The sequence below is a fragment of the Puma concolor genome, chromosome E4 (assembly GCF_028749965.1).
Source record: "Puma concolor isolate L17-30 chromosome E4, mPumCon1.1.hap2, whole genome shotgun sequence".
In the NCBI taxonomy this organism is placed as follows: Eukaryota; Metazoa; Chordata; class Mammalia; order Carnivora; family Felidae; genus Puma; species Puma concolor.
In genome coordinates, this window is record NC_141683.1 from 9,379,987 (window position 1) to 9,400,182 (window position 20,196).

General features: G+C 48.7%; 1 long non-coding RNA gene across 2 annotated transcripts in view; it reads right to left on the minus strand.

Annotated features, from left to right (window-relative positions):
• Positions 1-1,542: 1,542 nt before the first annotated feature.
• Positions 1,543-20,196, minus strand: part of LOC147572452 (uncharacterized) — a 72,461-nt gene continuing 53,807 nt past the window's right edge. For both annotated transcript variants that reach the window (XR_015245785.1, XR_015245784.1), the window contains one exon: positions 1,543-1,908. This is a non-coding gene — a long non-coding RNA (uncharacterized LOC147572452). The remainder of the gene's footprint in view (positions 1,909-20,196) is intronic.

The following is a 20,196-nucleotide window of genomic DNA, read 5'->3' on the forward strand; positions in this document are numbered from 1 at the left end:
AGAAAAGGGGTTGTAGAGACAGCAGAGGGTCTGGTTTGAGCCCTAGCTTTGCCCCTGAGTGTCTGTATGACCTTGAACAGTCAGATTCCCTGAACGTCAGCTTCCAGTTTCCTCAGCCTTTAAAATGAGCACAAAATTCTTAGTCAACAGGGATACTGTGAAGATGGAAAGTAGGGATGTATTTGAAAGCCTTTTGTAAAACGTGAAGTGTGATAACGTGTATAATTATTATGAGTGCATGATGAAAAGAAAAGGCAATGAAGGCGATGAAAGGGAAGGAGGCTGTGAGAGTCCCAGTCACCCTCTAAGCAGTCAGGTGCAATCCAGGAGTGGGGCATGAGGCCCGAGCTCTCCGAGCCTGTCTGTCCTGACCCCCTGACAGTCCCGAAACCTCCAGAGACTCGGGTTCATCGTCTCGTCAAATGGGCTCCGAGGCGCCTGACTTCCTGGGAGGAGCGGGCTTACTAATAAAGAGATTGTCTTAATAATGTGAAGTACCGGGTGCCATGGTAACGGGCATTACATGATCTGGAGAACAGGAGCAGCTTTTGATAAGAATAGGGAGTCTGCAGCTGGGAGAAGGGGGGTAGGGATGCACATGGGATGGGGGTGGAGGAAAGGCAAACATGGGCAGACACAGAGTAGGCACCAAAAGGAATGGACAAGCAGGATCCGTGGTACCCGCCAGTCAGGGCAGCCTCTCCTGTCTGAGCCCTGCTAGCTGGGGTGTGTCTGGAGCCTCTCCAGATTTTTCTGCTGCTAGTGAAGATTAGGATCCCCCTGTGTCCTTGACCTGGAAGCCCCCAGTGCTGTTTCAAGATATGAGCGGGTACAAATACTTGGGTAAAACCAGGTTGTGAATTTACAAAAGAAAAAAACAAAAACAAAAACCAGAAACATGGGTTTTATTTGTACTCACCGAAGAATGACTTTAAGAAGTTCTCTTGTAACTCAGTTTGGCGTGGCCTCTTGGTTGATGGTGTTCTGGGTGAGTCCTACCAAAGTGGAGAGTCAGAGTTCATACACTAAGAATAGAAGGTCAAGGCCGATGCTGATTTCCATACCATCAAGCTTCATTACTCTATTAGAATACTGTCTGTCCATCCAGGGACATGCCGTAGAGCACAGGAGGCTGCCAGGCAGAGGGAAAGCACATGAGATGGGGCAAGGAAGGATGATCCACACCTAATGAGTCCTTGTACGTTCCAGACGCTAGACTGGGTGCTTTATCCGCATCAACTTCTGCCGGGGAGTCTACCGTCTCAGGTTCAGGGCCCAGCTTCTCACCGGCCAGCTGTGAGATCTTTGGGCTGTTTTTTTTTTTTTTTAAAGACAAAAACCTCTGGGGCGCCTGGGTGGCTCAGTCGGTCAAGCGTCCGACTTCGGCTCAGGTCATGATCTCACAGTTTGTGAGTTCGAGCCCCGCGTCGGACTCTGTGCTGACAGCTTAGAGCCTGGAGCCTGCTTCAGATTCTGTGTCTCCCTCTCTCTCTGCCCCTCCTTGCTCACACTCCGTCTCTCTCTCACTCTCCCTCTCTCAAAAATAAATTATAAACATTTAAACATTTTTTTTTAAATAAAGAAAAGAAAACATCTGTTCTTATCTTAAGAGGGCCATTCGACTCTACAGACAGTACCTGGGGTTTATCAGCAGGCCTACTGGAACTTCAGCAGCTTGACCCCAAGAGGCCAGGCTGACAATGGCAATTTACACAAGTCGTGACTGTCCACAGTCTGTGGTTGTCTGGACCTGTGGGCAGCGTCAGCAACAGCCCTGCAGGCCAGGCTTTGAGCCAGCTCTACCTGCCGTGGAACAGTAGAGCCATTCTCTTCCCAAGCCTTCGTATATTTCCGCAGGTTCAATGAACATGGTTTGATCATCTTCCATATCCTAGCCACCGTGCTGGCCTAGGGGACAGAAAGAAGTGTCAGAAATGCTTCCTCCCCTTCTCAAGCTCACAATCTGATGAATAATTGTGATGTGGGAACCTATATTATGCTACACTTCCCTTTAGCTGCGGCTCTCTCTTCCCCTTCCCAGCCAATACCTCCAGAAGCTGCTGAGCACCCTCCCCCACCCTGCCCCACCCTTAGTCATTTGCTCACCTTCCACGTGCTTCTGAGTCCGCAAATCTGGCCTCCACGGCCCCCACTCTAATATGACCAGTCTCTCCAAGGTCATCAGAAACCCCTTTGTTTCAGATTTGAATTCATGTTTTAGCTGTTTATCTAACAATGGAACAGCGTTCAACACTACTGACTTCTTCTCTTCCCTTCTTGAAGCGTGATCCTTTGGCCTCCTTGGCACAATCCTCACAGATCCAAGTATTCACAGCCCCTCTAGACATCTAGACATGGATGTCTCACAAGCATCTCACACCTGACATAGCCTAACTAAACTCAGGATGTTGCCTCCAAATCTGCTTTTCTTCCAGAGTCTTCCACTCCTAGATGGCAGCTCCAGCCAATATGAAACCACTTTCCCCCTTGTTTCTTTTACTTCATCCGCCACCCAATGCTGTCAGTTCTTCTCATCTTCAATGCACCCAGCTTGGTCTCCATCTTGTTCTGCCTGGATTGCTGCAAACACCTCCTTTTCCCCTTGCTTCCACTGTTACCCTCTCCATCCCCTTAGTTACACAATAGCCAGATTTTTTTTAATGCAGAATTGATCATAGGACTCCTATGCTTAAGTCCTTTCATGAGTAGGGCACCTGGGTGGCTCAGTAGGTTAAGTATCCAACTCTTGATTTCCACTCAGGTCATGATCTCCTGGTTGTGAGATCAAGCCCCATGTCAGCTTCTGTGCTGGGCTGGTCATGGAGCCCATTTAAGGTTTTCTCTCCCTCTCCCTTTGACCACTGCTCATGTGCGCTCTCTCTCTCTCTGTCTCTCTCTCTCTCTCAAAAAAAAAAGCCTTTAATGTTTTATAATTGAACTGAAAAGTAACCTCCTTTACCGTAACTTGATCTTTAAGGTCCCCATGACCTTCCCCTGGCTACTTCTTTACCTAAACTCCTGTACTCTTGCCCTCGATCACTGTGTCATAGATGCACAGCTCTCCTTTCAGTGCCTACGTCATGCCACACCCTTTCCTGCCCCGGGGCCTTTAGACATGCTATCCCTGCTATTTGGAATGCTCTGGTATTCTACCAACTCTACCAGGCAACTCCAACCAATATTTCAGGACCCAGTATAAATGTCACCTCCTCAGAAAAGCCCTTCCTAAAACTCCAATTTAAATTAGATCTTCCCGCTATATTCTCTTATAAAGCCCTGGTATTTCTCACCAAATCTCACCAAAATTTTCTATTTATCCCATTATGTATGTGATGTTTGCATCTCTAAGACTTTAACTAGCATGAGTGCAGGCATTTTGTGTATCACCTTTACTTTGTCTTTCATTTAAGAAAGAGACCTGGTAAATAAATAGGTCTCTGCATCCATAAAGGAAATTCATGCTGACCTCAGAAGTTAGTAAACTTTCTCTTTCATTCAAAAAAATATGCGTGGGACTTCCAAGGACACCAAGCATTTGAGAAAATTCAACATCACTAAAGAATCTAGATGAACAAATAAAACACTCACTCCAGAGAAAACAAAACAGAAAAGACTTTTTAAATGATTCTAGGGGTATCTGGTGGCTCAGTCAGTTAAGCATCTGATTCTTGGTTTTGGTTCAGGTCATGATCTCACAGTTCATGGGTTCGAGCCCAATGTGGAACCCAAGCAGAGCCTGCTTGGGATTCTCTCTCCCTCTCTCTCTGCCCCTCCCCTGCTTGTGCACTCTCTCTCACACACACAAAATAAATAAACTTTAAAAATAAATTAAAACAATGATTCTGATTCCTCTGCTCAGAAAGATTCAGGGAGATAGTACATCCATAAAACAAAAAGAGTTACTGTAAAAAGAAAACATTCAGAGAGCAGGAAAGAGATACTGGAAATTACAAACATAGTGGCTGAATGGAAAAGGTCAATGGAGCAAGTGAAGAGCAAATTCAAAAAGACTTTCAGACCATGGATCATTAAGACAAAGACATAGAAAATTTCAGACAAAAAGTGAAGAGACTTAGAGGGTCAACCCAATAAGTGGACCATCAATTTAATGCATTCCAGAAAATGTGAACAGAGAAGATGGAAGGGAGAAAATGATAAAAGAAAGAAAGAAGGACAAGTGCCTGGAGCTTACAAAAAATACACACTAGGTCCACCACCCAAGTATATCCAAGTAAAAGTTTAGAAATGCCAACTATAAATACTTGAAGATTTAGGAAAAAATAAAAGTGGTTATCTGTAAAGCAACATGTATCAGATTGCCATCACTAAAACTGTATGCTAAGTGTCGGAAATTTGACATCCACTGCACCTTTTTTAGTGTTTATTTATTTGAGAGAGAGTTAGATAGTGGGGGAGGGGCAGAGAGAGGGAGAGAGAGAATCCCAAGCAGGCTCCACAATGTCATGGCAGAGCCCAATGTGGGGCTTGAACTCACCAACTGTGAGATCGTGACCTGAGCCAAAACCAAGAGTCAGATACTTAAGCCACCCAGTGCCTCTGCACCTTTTCATAATGATCATTTGAAAGCATACTCCAGCCAAGTGAAACAGATATCTGAGCGACAGGAGAGCACGGGATCCAGAAAGAGTAAAAGTAACCCAGCAATGAAGTGAATTGAACCCCGTCAGTGACAGTTCCCCAGGGGACCTAGAAAATAACCAAGCATATTAGGAAAGGACACAGAGCACTCTGAGAAGGATATCTTTAAGAGTCAAGGGCCCTCCCTCAAAATTCACAGCTCCAAAGGTAGTTGCTATCGATACTTAGTAGAGTAAGTGCTCACAGAATCATTGGCATTTATTTAATGCAGAAAGGGAGCTGAGAAATTCTTTCACAGAAACAATACTGGATTTTGGAGTCAGGCCACCTGGGTTCAAGCCTTGCCTCTGCTACTCACCACCTTGAGAAATTGCTTAGTCTTGCTGAATCTCAGCCCCTTGTGTCTAAAATTGCAATGATGATTGGCCTTCGCTTATGGTTATTTTGGAGCTGGATCACGGTGATGTACATACGGTGCTTAGAATGCTATGCTCAGCACTTAATACATGCTCAATAAAATGGTAGCCACCATTGTTCTATGGAGACCAATCCTGAGGTGCAGAGAAACTAAGTGGTGTGTGGAAACAAGAACATGAACTCAGATCCAGTTCCTTCTCCAGGAGGCCACATTGCATTTCATGGTTCTTTTATGACTCAGGAAACCTAGAACAATGTTGGCTGACTTCCTGGATGTCCTCACCTAGGCTGGGGATGTTCATAACTTTCATGTTCAGTTATGTCTCAGCTCAGGTCCAGTGCTGAAGAAGAATTAAAATTAAATTAAAAATTGTTTAAATCAAGGCAATTTCCCGTAACAAGTAATTAGGATGAGAAGCTGGATGATCTAAAAAGAATAGCACTGTCTGTGAATGAAAAGGAAAGGTAGTTAGAAATACCAGGAAAAATAAAATTAGCAAAAGAGTTGTATTAAAAAGTCACAGTCAAAATACACACACAAAAAAAAATGTATCATGATTCTGAACATGAGTAGAATGTATGAAAACAGAATCCATCTGACATTGATTCTGGAAGCATTCTCCTTTGAGTGGAAAGTCTTAACAACGTAGTATGAAAAAAGATAAACCGAGGCACATTCAATTTTTGAAGAGTTTATTTGAGCAAACATTGGTTGGAATCCACCAGAACCAAGCCAAAAGTGGTTAGGGGCACCTGGCGGACAGGAGTTTGGGGAGAGACTTTTATAGAACAGACATAAAAGCAAAGCGAGGAAATTATTTCATTGTCTAAATCTCAAGCTGTTGCCTTATTTAGGAAAGCCTAGTTGGCTGTTGTGATTGGTTACTATTAAATTTTGCTTTCTTGAATACAAGTACATTTATAGGAATTGACTCTGGCTTAGGTAAGCTACCAGAACATTAGAGTCACCTCAGCCTAATGGCCTCCGTGTTTAATTACTTCAACAGTAGAATTACATCTTTTCTATGGGTCTAATCACACTGCTTGGTTCTGAGGAAAATAAATAAATAATCACAACATAAATACCCATTGATTTTTAATCTGTAAAAATCAGCATATAAGCCAAACACAGAGGATCTAATGGTAGTTACAGAACAGAGTGTAAATATTTTTTTCAATTTATTTTAGAGAGAGAGCACCCAAGTGGGGGAGGGGGCAGAGGGAGAAAGAGGGAGAATGGTAAGCAGGCTTCATACTTAGCATGGAGCCCAACTTGGGGCTCAATCCCATGACCCTGGGATCATGACCTGAGCCAAAATCGGGAGTCAAACTCAACTGGCTCAACCAGCTGAGCCACCCAGGCACCCCCAGAGTGTGAATATTTTACACAAGCAATGGAAAAGTAGGAGAGCAGCTGGTAGAAATCAGAACACAAAGGGAGGTAAAGTCCTTATTTTGCAGTGCAAAGATCAGAAAAGTACTGTCTAGAGTTGAGATATCGAGAAACACAATCTTTTAAAAATATAAATTTAAATATATTATTTAAAATTACACAGGTGAAGAAGAAAAACAAGCAAAATTAGAAGGAGGATTACAGCAAATGAGTTATATCTTTCTTCTTTCATGGTAAGAAATCAATCAACACTGTTTAAAAATGAAAACCCAAGAGAAAGGCATAAAAGCATTTAGATGGTTAAAGGTTGGAAATAGGCACCAGAAGAACTAGAAACTGAAATAATTAAACAGAGGCACAGGCGAGGGAAGGGGAAGGAACATTTCTATTTTGCATTTTCTATTGTCCTTGATTGCCTGAGTATTTCTTATTCTGTGCATCCATTACTTTAATTAATTAGGGAGCGAAGAACATGGAAAGCTAAATAAATAGAACCTCTGGGAGAAAGGAGTCAACCACAGAGCTCTGAGGGGTTGAACTGCATAGTCTTACGTAGTCTTACGAAGAATGAGTGACCTCAGGACTGGTTCCAGAGTTCAGCCAACGTGAGCACCGCTCAGGTGTGCCCTTCTTACGTCTGAAATACAAATGGCCTGCAAATCTGAGCTGATGGCTGGCATTACAGGAGATCAAGGCCTAAAGAGTTTTGTTGGCCACAGCTAAAGAGGGACCCATCACTTCAAGAGGCCATAAGCCAGAGATTCTAACGCAGTGGTGGGCTGGGTGTAGGTCATGACTTGGTGGTCAACACCGTAGGCTCTGGGACAAACAGCTTTATCTGGACTGTCACTTACTAGCTGTGTGACTTCAGACAAATGATGGAAATCATTATACCCATTCCCTCGGGTTTTGTGGGGCTTAAGTGGGCTCATTTGTGTGGAGATGAGTGTTAGCTGTCGTTATTATAAACTCCGGCCTCAAGGAGAACGTAATGTCAGTAACGAATGTTTAGGAGATTCCACTAGGTGATGATCCTCTCTAGCTCTTCCCTTCCCTAGTAGAGACACCTTGATTTTAGCCTGGGGAAAGAGAATGCCGGTTTGGGGAACAAGAAATATCAATACTAATACTACTAATAAAAGTTAACATTTATCGAGCTGTGTGTTTGCCAGATGCCAGGAACTGTGCCTAGTACTTTACACACGTCATCTCAGCCCACCTTCACCGTCAGGTGAGACCGACTTTATTATCTCCGGTTTTTTAATAGCGGTAAAGCCCACATAACAAAACTTACCACGTTAATTATTTTTAAGTACGCAGTCCAGTAGTGTTAAGTACTGTGGAAAACAAGATGGCGGGTCCAAAATGGAGTTGCCTGTGCTAAACCCCACCTCATCAAACACCGTCAATTCAATTACAGTTTCCACTCTATCAGAGATGGAACTGTAAACGAGCCAATCAGGAACCTCCTAAGCAGCATTCGGTAGGAGATCTGCCTTATAAAATCCCCACCATCCCCTAAATGGAAAGTAACCATCTACTAACCTGGTATAAGTTGCTTGTTCCTGCTCCTTTCTGCCTATAAAAGTCTTTCATTTGTACAGCTCCTTGTAGCCCTTTTCTTTCTTTTTTTTCTTTTTTTTTAAGTTTATTCATTTATTTTGAGAGAGAGAGGGAGAGAAAGAATCCTGAGCAGGTTCATCACTGGCAGCTAGAAGGGCAGGGCTCCATCTCACAAACCGTGAGGTTACGGCCTGAGCAGAAATCAAGAGTCAGGCTCTCAGCAGACTGAGCCACCCAGACGCCCAGGAGCCCCTTTCTATCTGCTGGATTGGGTGCCACCTGATTCACGAATCACTGAAACAATAAGACCTTTAAAATTTTCTCAGTTATATGTCCACATTGTACATTCACACTGTTGTGCAACCACTCTCCAGAACTGTCTTCACCTTGCAAAACTGAAACCCATTAAACAGCACTCCTTTATGATCTCCATTTTGCGGAAAAGGAAACTCAACGTTAAACCATGTGTAAATGCTGTTATTCAATCATTTCTAACTTATGAACAAATGGCAGTTTGGAATAATTCCATTTAATAACCCAAGCCAGTTACTAGAAGGGCCAGGTTTCAAGCCTGACTGCAAAGCCCCGACGTAGACCCGGCTGGTGAGACCACCCCTGCGGGAACACCTGACCACGGACGGCACCCAGGATGAGGGACTAAGCCACGCGGGCAAAGAGAACCTACAGGAAGAAGCACATAGAAAGTGACTTGGACTTTTTCACGTCATTAGAAAGAGGCATTAAAATTGTTCTAAATTATTCTAGGGCAGAGCTGTAGTGTGGATCCAGGTGTGGAGTACCTGACACTGATTCGATTGCCCAGGGGAGGGAGCTTTTTTTTTTTTTTTTTTAATAATAAGTGGGGCACCTGAGTGGCTCAGTCAGTTAAGTGTCCAACTCTTGATCTTGGCTCAGGTCATGAACTCATGGTTTGTGAGTTCAAGCCCCATGTCGGGCTCTGGGCTGACAGCATGGAGCCTACTTGGGATTCTCTCTCTCCCTCCCTCCCTCTCTCTCTCTCTCTCTCTCTCTCTCTGCCCTTCCCCCACTCGCTCTCATTCAAAAAAATAATAAAAAAACATTTTTAAAATTCTTTAAAAACATAATAAAATGCACAAATAGAGTATTTTCTATTCCCTCTCTTCTTTGGACTCTTCGTGTGACTTTACAGATCCTTAGTCGTCAAGGGTGCCCTTCTCAGAAACTGTGAGGCTGCTGTCAGCCTTACGGGTGGATCTTCATGAGCATGAAATGCATCAGGAGGCAGGAGAGTTGGGGAATGAGCTGCACCCCAGAGCAGGGTTGCAGAGGTCATTCGTGCATTGCCCTGAGGCAGAGACAGGGGTGAAGTCACTGTACCCCATGGCCACTGTCCTCCCATGGCTCAGACAGTGGCCTCGGCGGGCACTCTATAGTTTTAATATTCATGCACACCTCCCCTTGAAGGGTCCACACCCTCTGGAAAGTCCCTTTACCCACTGGCGTGTTCAATCAGTGGTTTTCCCCTCGACCCCTCCTTATCTCTGTCATCACCTCTCAGCATATCTCTGCTCCCTGAACACTTCAGCACAGACTCAGGCTTCCTCTTCTTATTACTTTCAGAAAATTCTGTAGGTGGAAAGAAATTTAATCGGTAATAATAAGGCTTTCTATTTTTAGAGCTCCTGCCTTCTGAGCAACCCAGAGAATGCCACAGTTATAACAGAATCAGTTAAAGGGTTGAAAGGGTCTTCCAAAGGTCTTCTAGGGAAGTCCCCTGCCGAGAGGCAAGAGTTCCCTGAAAGCCATCTTGGGACAGGTGCTAGCCTCCTTTAGTCTGACCCTGGGCTCAAACTCAGCTCCATGTCTGGGAGTCTCAATCTCCAGAACCTACCCCCACCCCTAGCCAGAACTCTTCTTTCTATCCCCTGCCCTGGTTCCTCTCTCACTGAAAGGGTTGCAAAAGACTCCAAATGTTCTCCCAGCCCTTAGTGTTTCATCCAGTCAATGCCTACACCATCAATACAGTGATCTTTCTAAACCACAGCTCTGATCATACTTGCATTGCTAGGCCAGACATGCAGTGTTATGGGAAGACAGTGGGGATGGGGATTAGGGAGAGTGTCACAAGCTGGGACTCAGAAGATCATAGGAGGTCACCAAAAAGAGCGAGGAGAAGGAGACGTGTCAGCAGAAGGGCACGGCCACTGCAGAGTCTGGGAGTCAGAAGTGCATGGATGTCGGAGGCACAGCAAGTAAGGCAGAGTTGGGCGGGGGGAGTGGAGAGGGGCCACCAGATTGGGAGCCAGGACTTTTTCCCCAACAGCAGTGGGTTGCTGGGTGGCAGGAGTCATGGCGGAGGCCTTGGGCAGAGTTAAGTTGAAAGGGCTTGATCCCAAGGAGAGAGGAGGATACAAGTACCAGGGATGATGGCACTAAGGAGATCACAAGACGTGGTGCCATCTCACCCCATTACCAGGGCTCCAAATTCCTCAAACCATCCACCCCGGCCCCCACCGCCCACACATGGATCTGCACAAGTCTTCCCTTCTGGAGTGCAAATAATCCTAGTTACCTGTTGTCATTTCTAAGCCCCGGGATAGCCCGGGGCGGGGGGGCGGGGGGGGGTCTTGGATTTGGAGTCAAAGCCTGGTTTCAAATCTACCACCCAAGAGGTTGCCCTCACCACCGAGATTCACCTTCTTCAGCGCAAAATTACAACACAAACAGCTCCTTCCCGGAATGGATGGGAAATAATGTATGTGGCTTAGGACACATGGACAGGGCTCAGTCAGTGCAATTTTACCATAAATCGTGTTGCTTTCTCTGGGATTCTGTCCATATTCCCCCGAGAGCGTCCAGGAGTTCTGTGTCCCCAAACTTTAGGCAGGTGTGTGCAAGCTCCAGCTAACAGCACCCCCAGGTTACCAAGGGGTTTTCCTTGGTTCTCTGGCCTGACTTGGATGAGGCTGGCACTCTCAGAGTGGGTTAATGGGGACTGTGTGTGTGTGTGTACAGGTATACCTGCGTATCCCATTTCCGCAGGGGGTAAAGCTGGGGAGAGAAAGGCATCAAAAGGGCAAATGAATGTCAGATGTGGAGCCAAGCCCGGCAAGAATGGGGTTAAAGTAGATGAGCAGCAGGAGGTCTAAGGGGAGGGGCCAGGGTCCCCCTTGCTCAGTCCTGACAGCCAGCGGGTGCCATGGAGAGTGGGCACGGCAGATTGCCCACAGCTTCTCGCACGCTCCCACTCGGGCCAGGATCCAGGATGGAGTCCTTGCCCTGGTACGTTACCTCTGAGCTGGAGAACTTCTGCAGGGCTCAGGGCTGGGGGCTAGATGGAAGGGAGTGGGTAAGTCCACTAGCTTTCAGGGACCCACCAACACTTCCCAGAGCTTCTTCGCAGGACAGGCTCTGTGACCCCATGCTTTTCCGTGACATCACTGTCAGTGACCTTTGGGGGCCAGTAGGGTGGAGTCCGAGGGGACGGGTACAGGCCATGATTCTCTGGTGGTCACAAAGGTTGGGATTGTCAGCCGCCCAGAGCTGGAGGGCAGCCTCAATGGGCACAATGTTTCTTGCTGGACTGGGAATGGCTTCCCTGCCCCGGGATATTGCAGAAATAGTGGACCTGTTGTCTTCACTCTTTCTTTATATTAAAAAGCACATTGTTGAGCACAGAGGCTGTGTGTGTGTGTGTGTGTGTGTGTGTGTGTGTGTGTGTGCGTGCGCACACACACACACAAGTGTAAAGAGTCGCGGAAAATGGCATTTTGCTTTTAGAACAAATGATGATGATGTGAAGTGGAAAACTTGCAACCCAGCCAGCAGAGAGAACTGTGTTTGTGCTTTTCAGAAGCCTTGGGAAGAAGAGGAGGAAAGAGGAGGGGGAGGCGGGGGTAAGACTTCCGCTGATGTTTCAAGAACACCAAACAGCGCTGGGAGAGATCAATATGCCCAATGAGTCCAAAGCTGATTAGAGCAAACACAGCCAACTGCCCTGTGTTCACTTAAAGTAATAGCCTTAAACACTCGACGGAAATAACTCAATTACCTTATTGATTTGGGATTTCAGCCACCTCCCCCTCCCCCAACATACAACACACATGAACCCTACTACAGACCCATACATAGCATTTTTTGTTGGCTTTGCCTCTTTTTAAAGAAAACTAATGTCATTAGCATGACCTGCACCACCAGCTTGGGAAATAAAGCCACCCCTGGTTTATGTGTGCGTGACTCACCCAGGTGCCCCCCTGCCCAGATTGAAGGATCGCATAACATCTCTCCCGGGACCTCCTCCCCACAAAACTGAAGAGCCCCAGGTGCTCGCTCAGCCCAAACTGGTTAGTGTAAAGAAATAATTGAGAAACCCGATCAGCTCACCAGCAGCCCCCTCCCCCATTTCCCACTGCTCTTGCTTCCACCCAGGCCACAAGGTGCGGCTGCTGAAGTCACGCACCCCCCGCGCTCCCATGTCACCACTGCTGTGCGGCGCCTGGCTGACCCAGACCCCACACAGCCAGCAGAGTCTCCTGAGGGCGGACAAACCCGTACGCACCCACTCATCCCCAAGCCGTGTCCTCCAAAGCAGGACGGGGCAAGAGGCTTCAGGAAAGCCAGGAGCATCGCTACTCGAAGACTTTCCCCTGGAGACCCCTGATGCTGTGTCCCGAGAACAGACCCGGCCAGGGCCATCAAAGCCATCACAGGCAACTTAAACCGTTGACTCGCAACAGCTCAGCTGGAAAGAACCTCAGACATCATCCAACCAGCCCTCTGTCCTGGAGAACGAGGCTTGGCAAGATGAGGTGGCTTTCTAGCGTCCCATCTCCAGCCCGGGGAATGTGCTTTTGTGGGGGGTGGAGGGGAAGTGAGGTTCGATTGCCGGAAGGCCTCGGAAGGCATATAATTGCACCCTTAGCTACCTGAGTGAGGACAGGACAAAGTCACGCCTGTGCCAATGCCTGGCCAGCTCAGCCACGGAGCTCGGCCACGGAGAAGTCCCTGGTGGGCCTCTTCCCACCTCCTGGGAAGCCCCTTCGTCCCAGGCAAGCCCTAGACTCTGTCTGCTTGTCAGCCTTCCCTCGCCGTGTTCCTGGATTCTCAAGCTCCTCCTGTCAGCTGGCTCCTTCCCACTCATTCAAACCTTTCTAAGATTAAAAAAAAAAAAAAAAGTCCCTTTTCCAACATTTTTCTCCCCGTCCTCCTCACATCTCTGCCAGTCCCTTCTCTCCCGCTCTGTCCTTCATTTCTCTTCCCTCGGAAAAAGTTTACATGGACACCTCCCGTCCCCACGCACACACTCACGTCCATCTTCCTGGCATGTGTGTCGTGGGAGAAAGGTGACAGATTCCAGAGCGTCCTCAGAGGCCCCGTGGCCACGTGTGGAAACGTCTGGTGCTCGCTAAGCACTGGGAAGGTGGGGGTGGGCACAGGAAGGAGGGCAAAACCAGGCTGCTGTCCCCAGAAATGGCCCTGCGGCTCTGCGGGGGGCCGGGTGGGAGGGGTCTCCTGGAGGATACCCCACAGCCACTTCGTTAGGTACAAGGGGGGCATCTGTTCCACTGCTTCAGGCTGAAAGGTCACCAGCACCTGCCCCTCCCTGACCCCCACTGGTCAAGCTTCCCATGGCGGGTAGGAGTTTCTTTTTGACAAGGGCCGCTGGGACCTTTACGCCCTTGCAGGAACTTACTTGGAAGCCCAAAGGGAAACTTTCTCTCCCTGACACTGATGTGTTATTTACTGGGGAAGGAAAAGAAAGGGAACCAGAGTGTACTGAACGCCTACTAAGTGCCAGCCGTTGTTCCAGGAGTTCGAGACACAACAGTGAGTAAGACCCATGTGTTCCCTGCCCTCGTGGGGCTTCTGTTCTAGTAGCAAAAACATACACAGGTGCACAAACATGATAATTACAGACCGTAAAAAGTGCCAGGAAGGATTGCCAGGGCGCGACACTCAGGACGGCACCAGGGACATCCCTAGGGTGGCGGGAACGTCTCTCTTAGAAGGTGACGTCTAACCTGAGACCTGAACAGTGGGGAGGCGGACAAAATTCAAGACGGAACTTAAAGCCATGCATTGTGGTGGCCATGCTATTGTCATCCGCAGTTTACACATCAGGACACTGGTGCCCCGGAAGATGAGCCAATGTGCCCAGTGGCAGGCAACCGGCCGATGTGAGTGACACCAACGCATGCTTTCTGTTACCTTCCCCCCCTTGGGGTCCTCGTACCTTCTCTCCCGAATCACAGAAGGCACCTGGAAAGCAAGCTTTGGAGTCTCCGTACGCAGGTGTTATGTGACCCTGCTTCGAGATCTGTGTCCAGCCCTGGTAAGGTGGACGTGCGAGGTCCTACCACTACATGCACGAGGAAGGTCAAGGCTGCTCTCTTTTCTCCAGGTTCTTGGAAGACAAGCCAGGGTGTAACGCACCTCCCGGGCATGACATTTGAGAGAAGTGCAGAGCAGGGAAGGGGGCTGAGGTCAGCGTCCTTGCTCCCAGAGCTCTGCGGTGAGCTGGCCCCGCAAGGACAGGGTGGTCTGGCCAGGCACGCAGGAGGGACCCAGTTCACTCCAGGCACCGTGTGAGCTCAGGCCGGAAGCTGCCTCTTCCAGAAGAGACCAAGGGGCTCCAGGAGGCTTCCTGGAAAAGCTGCCAGAGCTCTCCGTGACCCCCACCACATGAGAAAGTGGAAGCATTGGTCCAGGACCCTGCGTTAGTCCACCGGTTGACATTTTCTAAACCGTTTAAGTCACGGGTCCCGAGTACTGGACGAGTCGCTGTGGGGGCATTCAAAGAGCACAGGACCATGATCTCAGTGGTACAGGACTGGCAAACCTCCTTGGGGAGAAGTTCTCAAGGTTCTGAGTCAGCTGGAGAGCACTTGTGCCCAGCCACCAGGCAGCACATTGAAAGCCACGTGACACAGGCAGGCGAGGCTGTGAGGGAGGGCTTCCTGGAGGAGGTGGGGCATATGTGTGTCAGGTTGGAAAGGTGGCGAGAGAGCCACATTGGCAGAGAGGTGGCAGGAAGGACACTTCCAGTAATGAACATGCCATTTGCCAGACCACAGAGAAAGGCCAGGTGAGGGGCAGACAGGGAGAGCACAGGCACGGAACTAGGGACGCTAGGATCCAGCGGGTCAGGGAAGAGGGACTCACTGAAGGTTCTTGAGCAAGGCAGTCACAGGGTAAAATTCTAATAGCCATTCCTCACTTGCGTGCAACACTTTGCAATATTCGGGTTCCTCCACATACACGGTTTCTCTTGATTCTCACAACCACCCCATGAGGGACGAAGCTACCTCTGCCTCTGTCGCTGAAGAAATGGGTGAGAAACGTTGGAAAGACATGCCCATCATCACAGATCTGAGGGAAGGGGCCAAACCTGGAGCCCCACCCCTCGGCCTGTGTAGAGGGGGGAGCAGGGCAGCCTGGAAAGGGCATGGCTTCTGAAACCAGACAGATCTGAGTTCCAATGCTGACACTGCTGGTCACCACTAAGCTGTGTGGCCTGGGACCGACTATCAACCTTTCTGAGCCTCAGCTTTCTTCATCTTTAAGCTAAGAACAACACTACCTTAGAGAGACGCAGGTGCGTTGGGAGGCGGAAAGTCACGACGGCCTCTGGCACAGCACGGAGGTCCTACAGGTACAAGTCGCCCTCCTCTTTCTCCGCTGCTCCCCACTCAGGTCCTGAACAAGCCAGGTCATTACCCCAGCTTCCCTCTGTCCCTCAGCGGGACCAGCGAGGCTCTGGGGGCAGGTCGTTCTGGCCCCATGACCAAGCGGCACGATTCTGCATCCCGCCTTCTACAAGGTCACGGCCGGCCCGAGACACACAGGGGCATCACAGCAGCTGGAGGGCACTGAGACCATCAGACAAGTGGGGAGGGGGGAGGGGGAGGAGGGGGAGGGCGCCGGGGCGGGAAACAGCTGGACCACAGGTCTGAGGAACCATATAGCACACTTTTTCCACTGCCCCTTGATACAACAGGCCCAGATTTGGTTTAATTTTTTTTTTTTTTAACAAAACAAACAGGATCTGAAATAACAGCCCACACAAACGACTTCTTAGAAACCTCACCCTTGACTTATCGTTGGGAATAAAAGCAATTTTTTATCCTGGCCAAGCTCTTTATTCTTTTTGGAACATTTTCATATACATTATTTCATTTGATCCTCAGGACGCTGAAAGGGAGACAGGCAGGCTTTACTGTTCCCTTTGAACAGATGAAAAATCCATGGCTTGGCTTGGGGGGGGTGGTGCGGGCAGAGCTCCCCACTCACTGCCCGCAGCGCCCTCTCCTCGCTCGCTCGGTGCGCAGCTCAGACTCCACATCCACCCCTTGATAAGCCCCGCTCTGATGCCTGAAGCCCTCCCCCGTCCCATTCAGCTACTGAGTCATCAGGCATGCTCACGGGAGCCTCGTACAACTGGAGGGCATGACGGAGCAGTTTTGAAAAGAGTCAGCCGCCCTGGACACCGCGGGCAGGTGCACTACACTCCCCACCGTACCGTCGAGGGTCCCTAACCCACCACCCTGCCCAGGAGCCCCTTCCTCACTGCTCCAACCACCCCTTCCTACCCTCTGTCAACCTGGGACCCTCAGAAAAGCAGAAGACTGCTTTAGAGTCAGGTCGCCTGAGGGCCAAGCCTCTAGCTTCCGCTTGAGAATTTCGGTAAGTCCGTCCGCCCCTGGAGCCCCGCTCAGCAAGCCTAAGGAGAGGCGAGGGCTGCTGACCCAGGCTGCCGACTTGGGTCATATGTACATACGACCTGCTCCCCAGAGGCAGAGAGCAGCTCGGGATGAGAACAAATGAACACAGCTGAACCACTGTGGGCTCTAGGCACATAGGACGTCTCAGTGAATGCAACTGACAAAGTCCCCTGGCTTCGCTTGGCCTCTGTTCTAGGGAGGGGAGACGGCAAAGCAAAAATGAGTGCAACCAACCCATGAACGAAGAGGCAGGCTAGGTGCTGTGTGCTATTTGAGAAAAGAGTATTATAGGGTAATGGGGATGGAGGTGCCGGGAAAGACAGGGAGGCGTGCAGGTTACTATTTTAAATAAGATTGCCATGAGTTTCGTTGAGAAGTTGACGTTTAAGCAAAGATCCGAAGGAAGAGGGGAGTTTGCATACGGATATCTGGAGAAAAGGCTTTCCAAGCAGAGGGGACAGCCAGAGCAAAGGCCCTTGGGAACAGGGAGGAGGCAAATGTAGCTGGAGCAGAGGACGCGGTGGGGGGGGGGGGGGGATAGTAATAGATGAAGTCAGAGAGGGAACAGGGCCAGGTTCTACAGTCACAGAGGGTTTTACAGGACATTGTAAGGATTCTAACCTTTACTCTGAATTTGGAGGCTTTTAAGCAGAGGAATGAAATGACCTAACTTTTAGCACTATCACTCCAGCCACTCTACTGGGGACAGAAGGTACGGGAGCAGGCAAGGGGGACACCTGGGACACCAGTGAAGGGGCTGCTGCAGAAATCCTGGTGAAAGGTAATGGAGTTTCAACATGGCGGCAGCAATGGAGATGGGAGGAAGAGGCCCGTACCAGCCATGTTGGAAAGGTAGAGCCGACAGGACTACCTGATAGGTTAGGTGGAGGGTTAGGGCCGGGAGAAGAGAGGGTGTAAGGTACTCACCAGGGCCTGGGCCTGAATAGCTGGGAGAGTGGGAATGCCATCACCTGAGGGGGCAGGACTGTGGGGAAGCAGGTGGGCATGAGGGATGCGGGGCTCGGGTTTAGATGTCCACTGGATGTCCAATGGAGGGAGATGTTGAGATCACATGCCACTGAAGCCAGCTGCTGTGTCCTTGCTGATAACAGCCAGTCAGCATCCACTGCCCCTCTTTCTCGTCTCTGTAGTGCCTGGACTGGAAAATGTCTGGCACATAATAGGTGCTAAACAAATAACTGTTGAATGACTAGATGAGTGAACAGGTACATGCTTCACGCTTGTGCCCAATCTTTATTTCTTATTTCCACTAAGCGTAGAGGAATGTGGGAAAGGTCAGAGATGGGAAACCAAAATCCGTTCGATTTTCTCATGAGCCCCATCTTCCTCCGACAGCAGAGTGAGAGACAGAAAGAGCAAATGAGGTCAACACCGGGTTCAGAGTCCACGGCCCCCATCTGCTGAAGCAAACTTGAAGGCATTGACTTCAGCAGAACGTCAGGGACTTCAATATTAGACCAAGTACCTACAAGGGAATTTCTAACTTTGAAGCCAAAAGAGGGGAAAAAAGGTTTTGGTCTTTTTTTAAATATAATTTATCATCGAATTGGCTTACATACAACACCCAGTGCTCATCCCAACAAGTGCCCTCCTCAGTGCCCATCACCCACTTTCCCCTCTCCCCCACCCCCCATCAATCCTCATATTGTTCTCTGTATTTAAGAGAGAACAATGGTTTGCCTCCCTCCCTCTCTATTTGTAACTGTTTTTCCCCTTCCCCTCCCCCATGGTCTTCTGCTAAGTTGCTCAAGATCCACATATGAATGAAAACATATGACACCTGTCCTTCTCTGACTGACATATGTCACTCAGCATAATACCTTCCAGTTCCATCCACGTTGCTGCAAATGGCAGGATTTCATTCTTTCTCCTTGCCAAGTAGTATTTCATTGTATAGATATACAAAAAAAGTTTTTTTTTAAACAGATAATCATGACAAAATCATTTTGAGTTGATAAGGTGCTGCATTTGATGCAGGCATTTTTGTCCATGAAAACTACATGATTTTCTGCTTTATAGTTTAGTGTCAAAAGCCATATTTGAGGCTTGTTCTTTAAATCAACTCTATCTATTGCTGAGCTCAGTGGCTCAAACTGAATCACCAGAAGTGATGAAGCCGGGCTTTGGCACGCTGGCACCTCCAGGTCTGGGTCCCGGAGGGGCTTACTAAGTGTCTTTAAAGCTAACTGCAGGCCTGGGGCACGTGGGTGGCTCAGTTGGTTAAGCATCGGACTTCGGCTCTGGTCACGATCTCACACTTCATGAGTTCGAGCCCCGCGTCAGGCTCTCTGCTGTCAGCACAAAGCCCGGTTTGGATCCTCTGTGCCCCCCTCTGTCTCTCTGCCCCTCCCTGGCTTACTCTCTCTCAAAAATAACATTGGAAAAAAACTAACTGCAGGCCTGAGCTTTTCAGAGAGTATATTATTAAAAGTTTCATCTCTCTCTGCAAATAGTGTTTGTGTATTTCTGTGTGGAAGGCATGAGGGTTGTGGAGAGCACAACATGGCCCCTGTTCGTGAGAAGCTAACACTCTAGGTAAGAATTACAAGAAAAGTGATCTTGCGTTGGGAAGAAACATGGCTTAAGGGCTTTGCTGTAACTATTAGTTTGGTAAATACTAATTTTTCCATAGATCAGACATTGACTGGCAAAGACTCAGTGTCTCCAGATAATCAAATTAAGCCTTGAGAGGATGAGAATGAGAAGAGGGGGAAAAGAGAGAGTTGGAAAACCGAACAATGAGAAGGAGATAGAGATGACGGAGATGATGGAGATGATGCAGATGATGGAGATGGAGATGATGCAGATGATGCAGATGATGGAGATGACAGAGATGGAGATGATGGAGATGATGCAGATGATGCAGATGGAGATGGAGAGTGGGAGATGGAGGGGGGAGGGAGGAGAGGGAGAGTTTGGGCCCAAGATGCCTCTGACCGTGGTTGTTTCTTCTGTTCCAAACAGCTGGCTGGGTGTTTGGAGTTTGCGATGACTCACCATGTAGGCGGGGTGCCGAGGGAAGAAAAGAGAAAGCCACAGAAGATGGGAACCCCCTTCGGGCCCCTTGGGGTGTGGCTCTGGCGTTCTGTCTCATGGCCTCACACAGCCCAGCCTTTGGCGCTCGGGAGCCATTTTATGAGGTGGTTTCAGAGTCCCCCCAAGTTCCCTGGGGGTTTCCCCTAGGACACAGGGACTTCAGTGTCCTTGGTTGTAAACCTAAGTGACCACACATCAAGACTCTCTAAAAAGGGAGCAGTGTTCCCTTGTAAAAATGGGGGTGTTAGCTTGAGTCTTCCTCCCAGAAGAGGAAGGGAGGAGGGAGCAGAGAGGACTGACCTGAGCACAGACGCTCATCTGGGAGCTGAACTGCAAAGCCCGACACGGCAGGGACTGTAAGGTCTTAGCTCCACGTGCAGGCTCAGTGGGTGCCTGGGCCTCGTGGACTGAATTCTGTCTCCCTCCCTGCAAACAAAGTCCTATCCCTAGTACCTCAGAACGTGA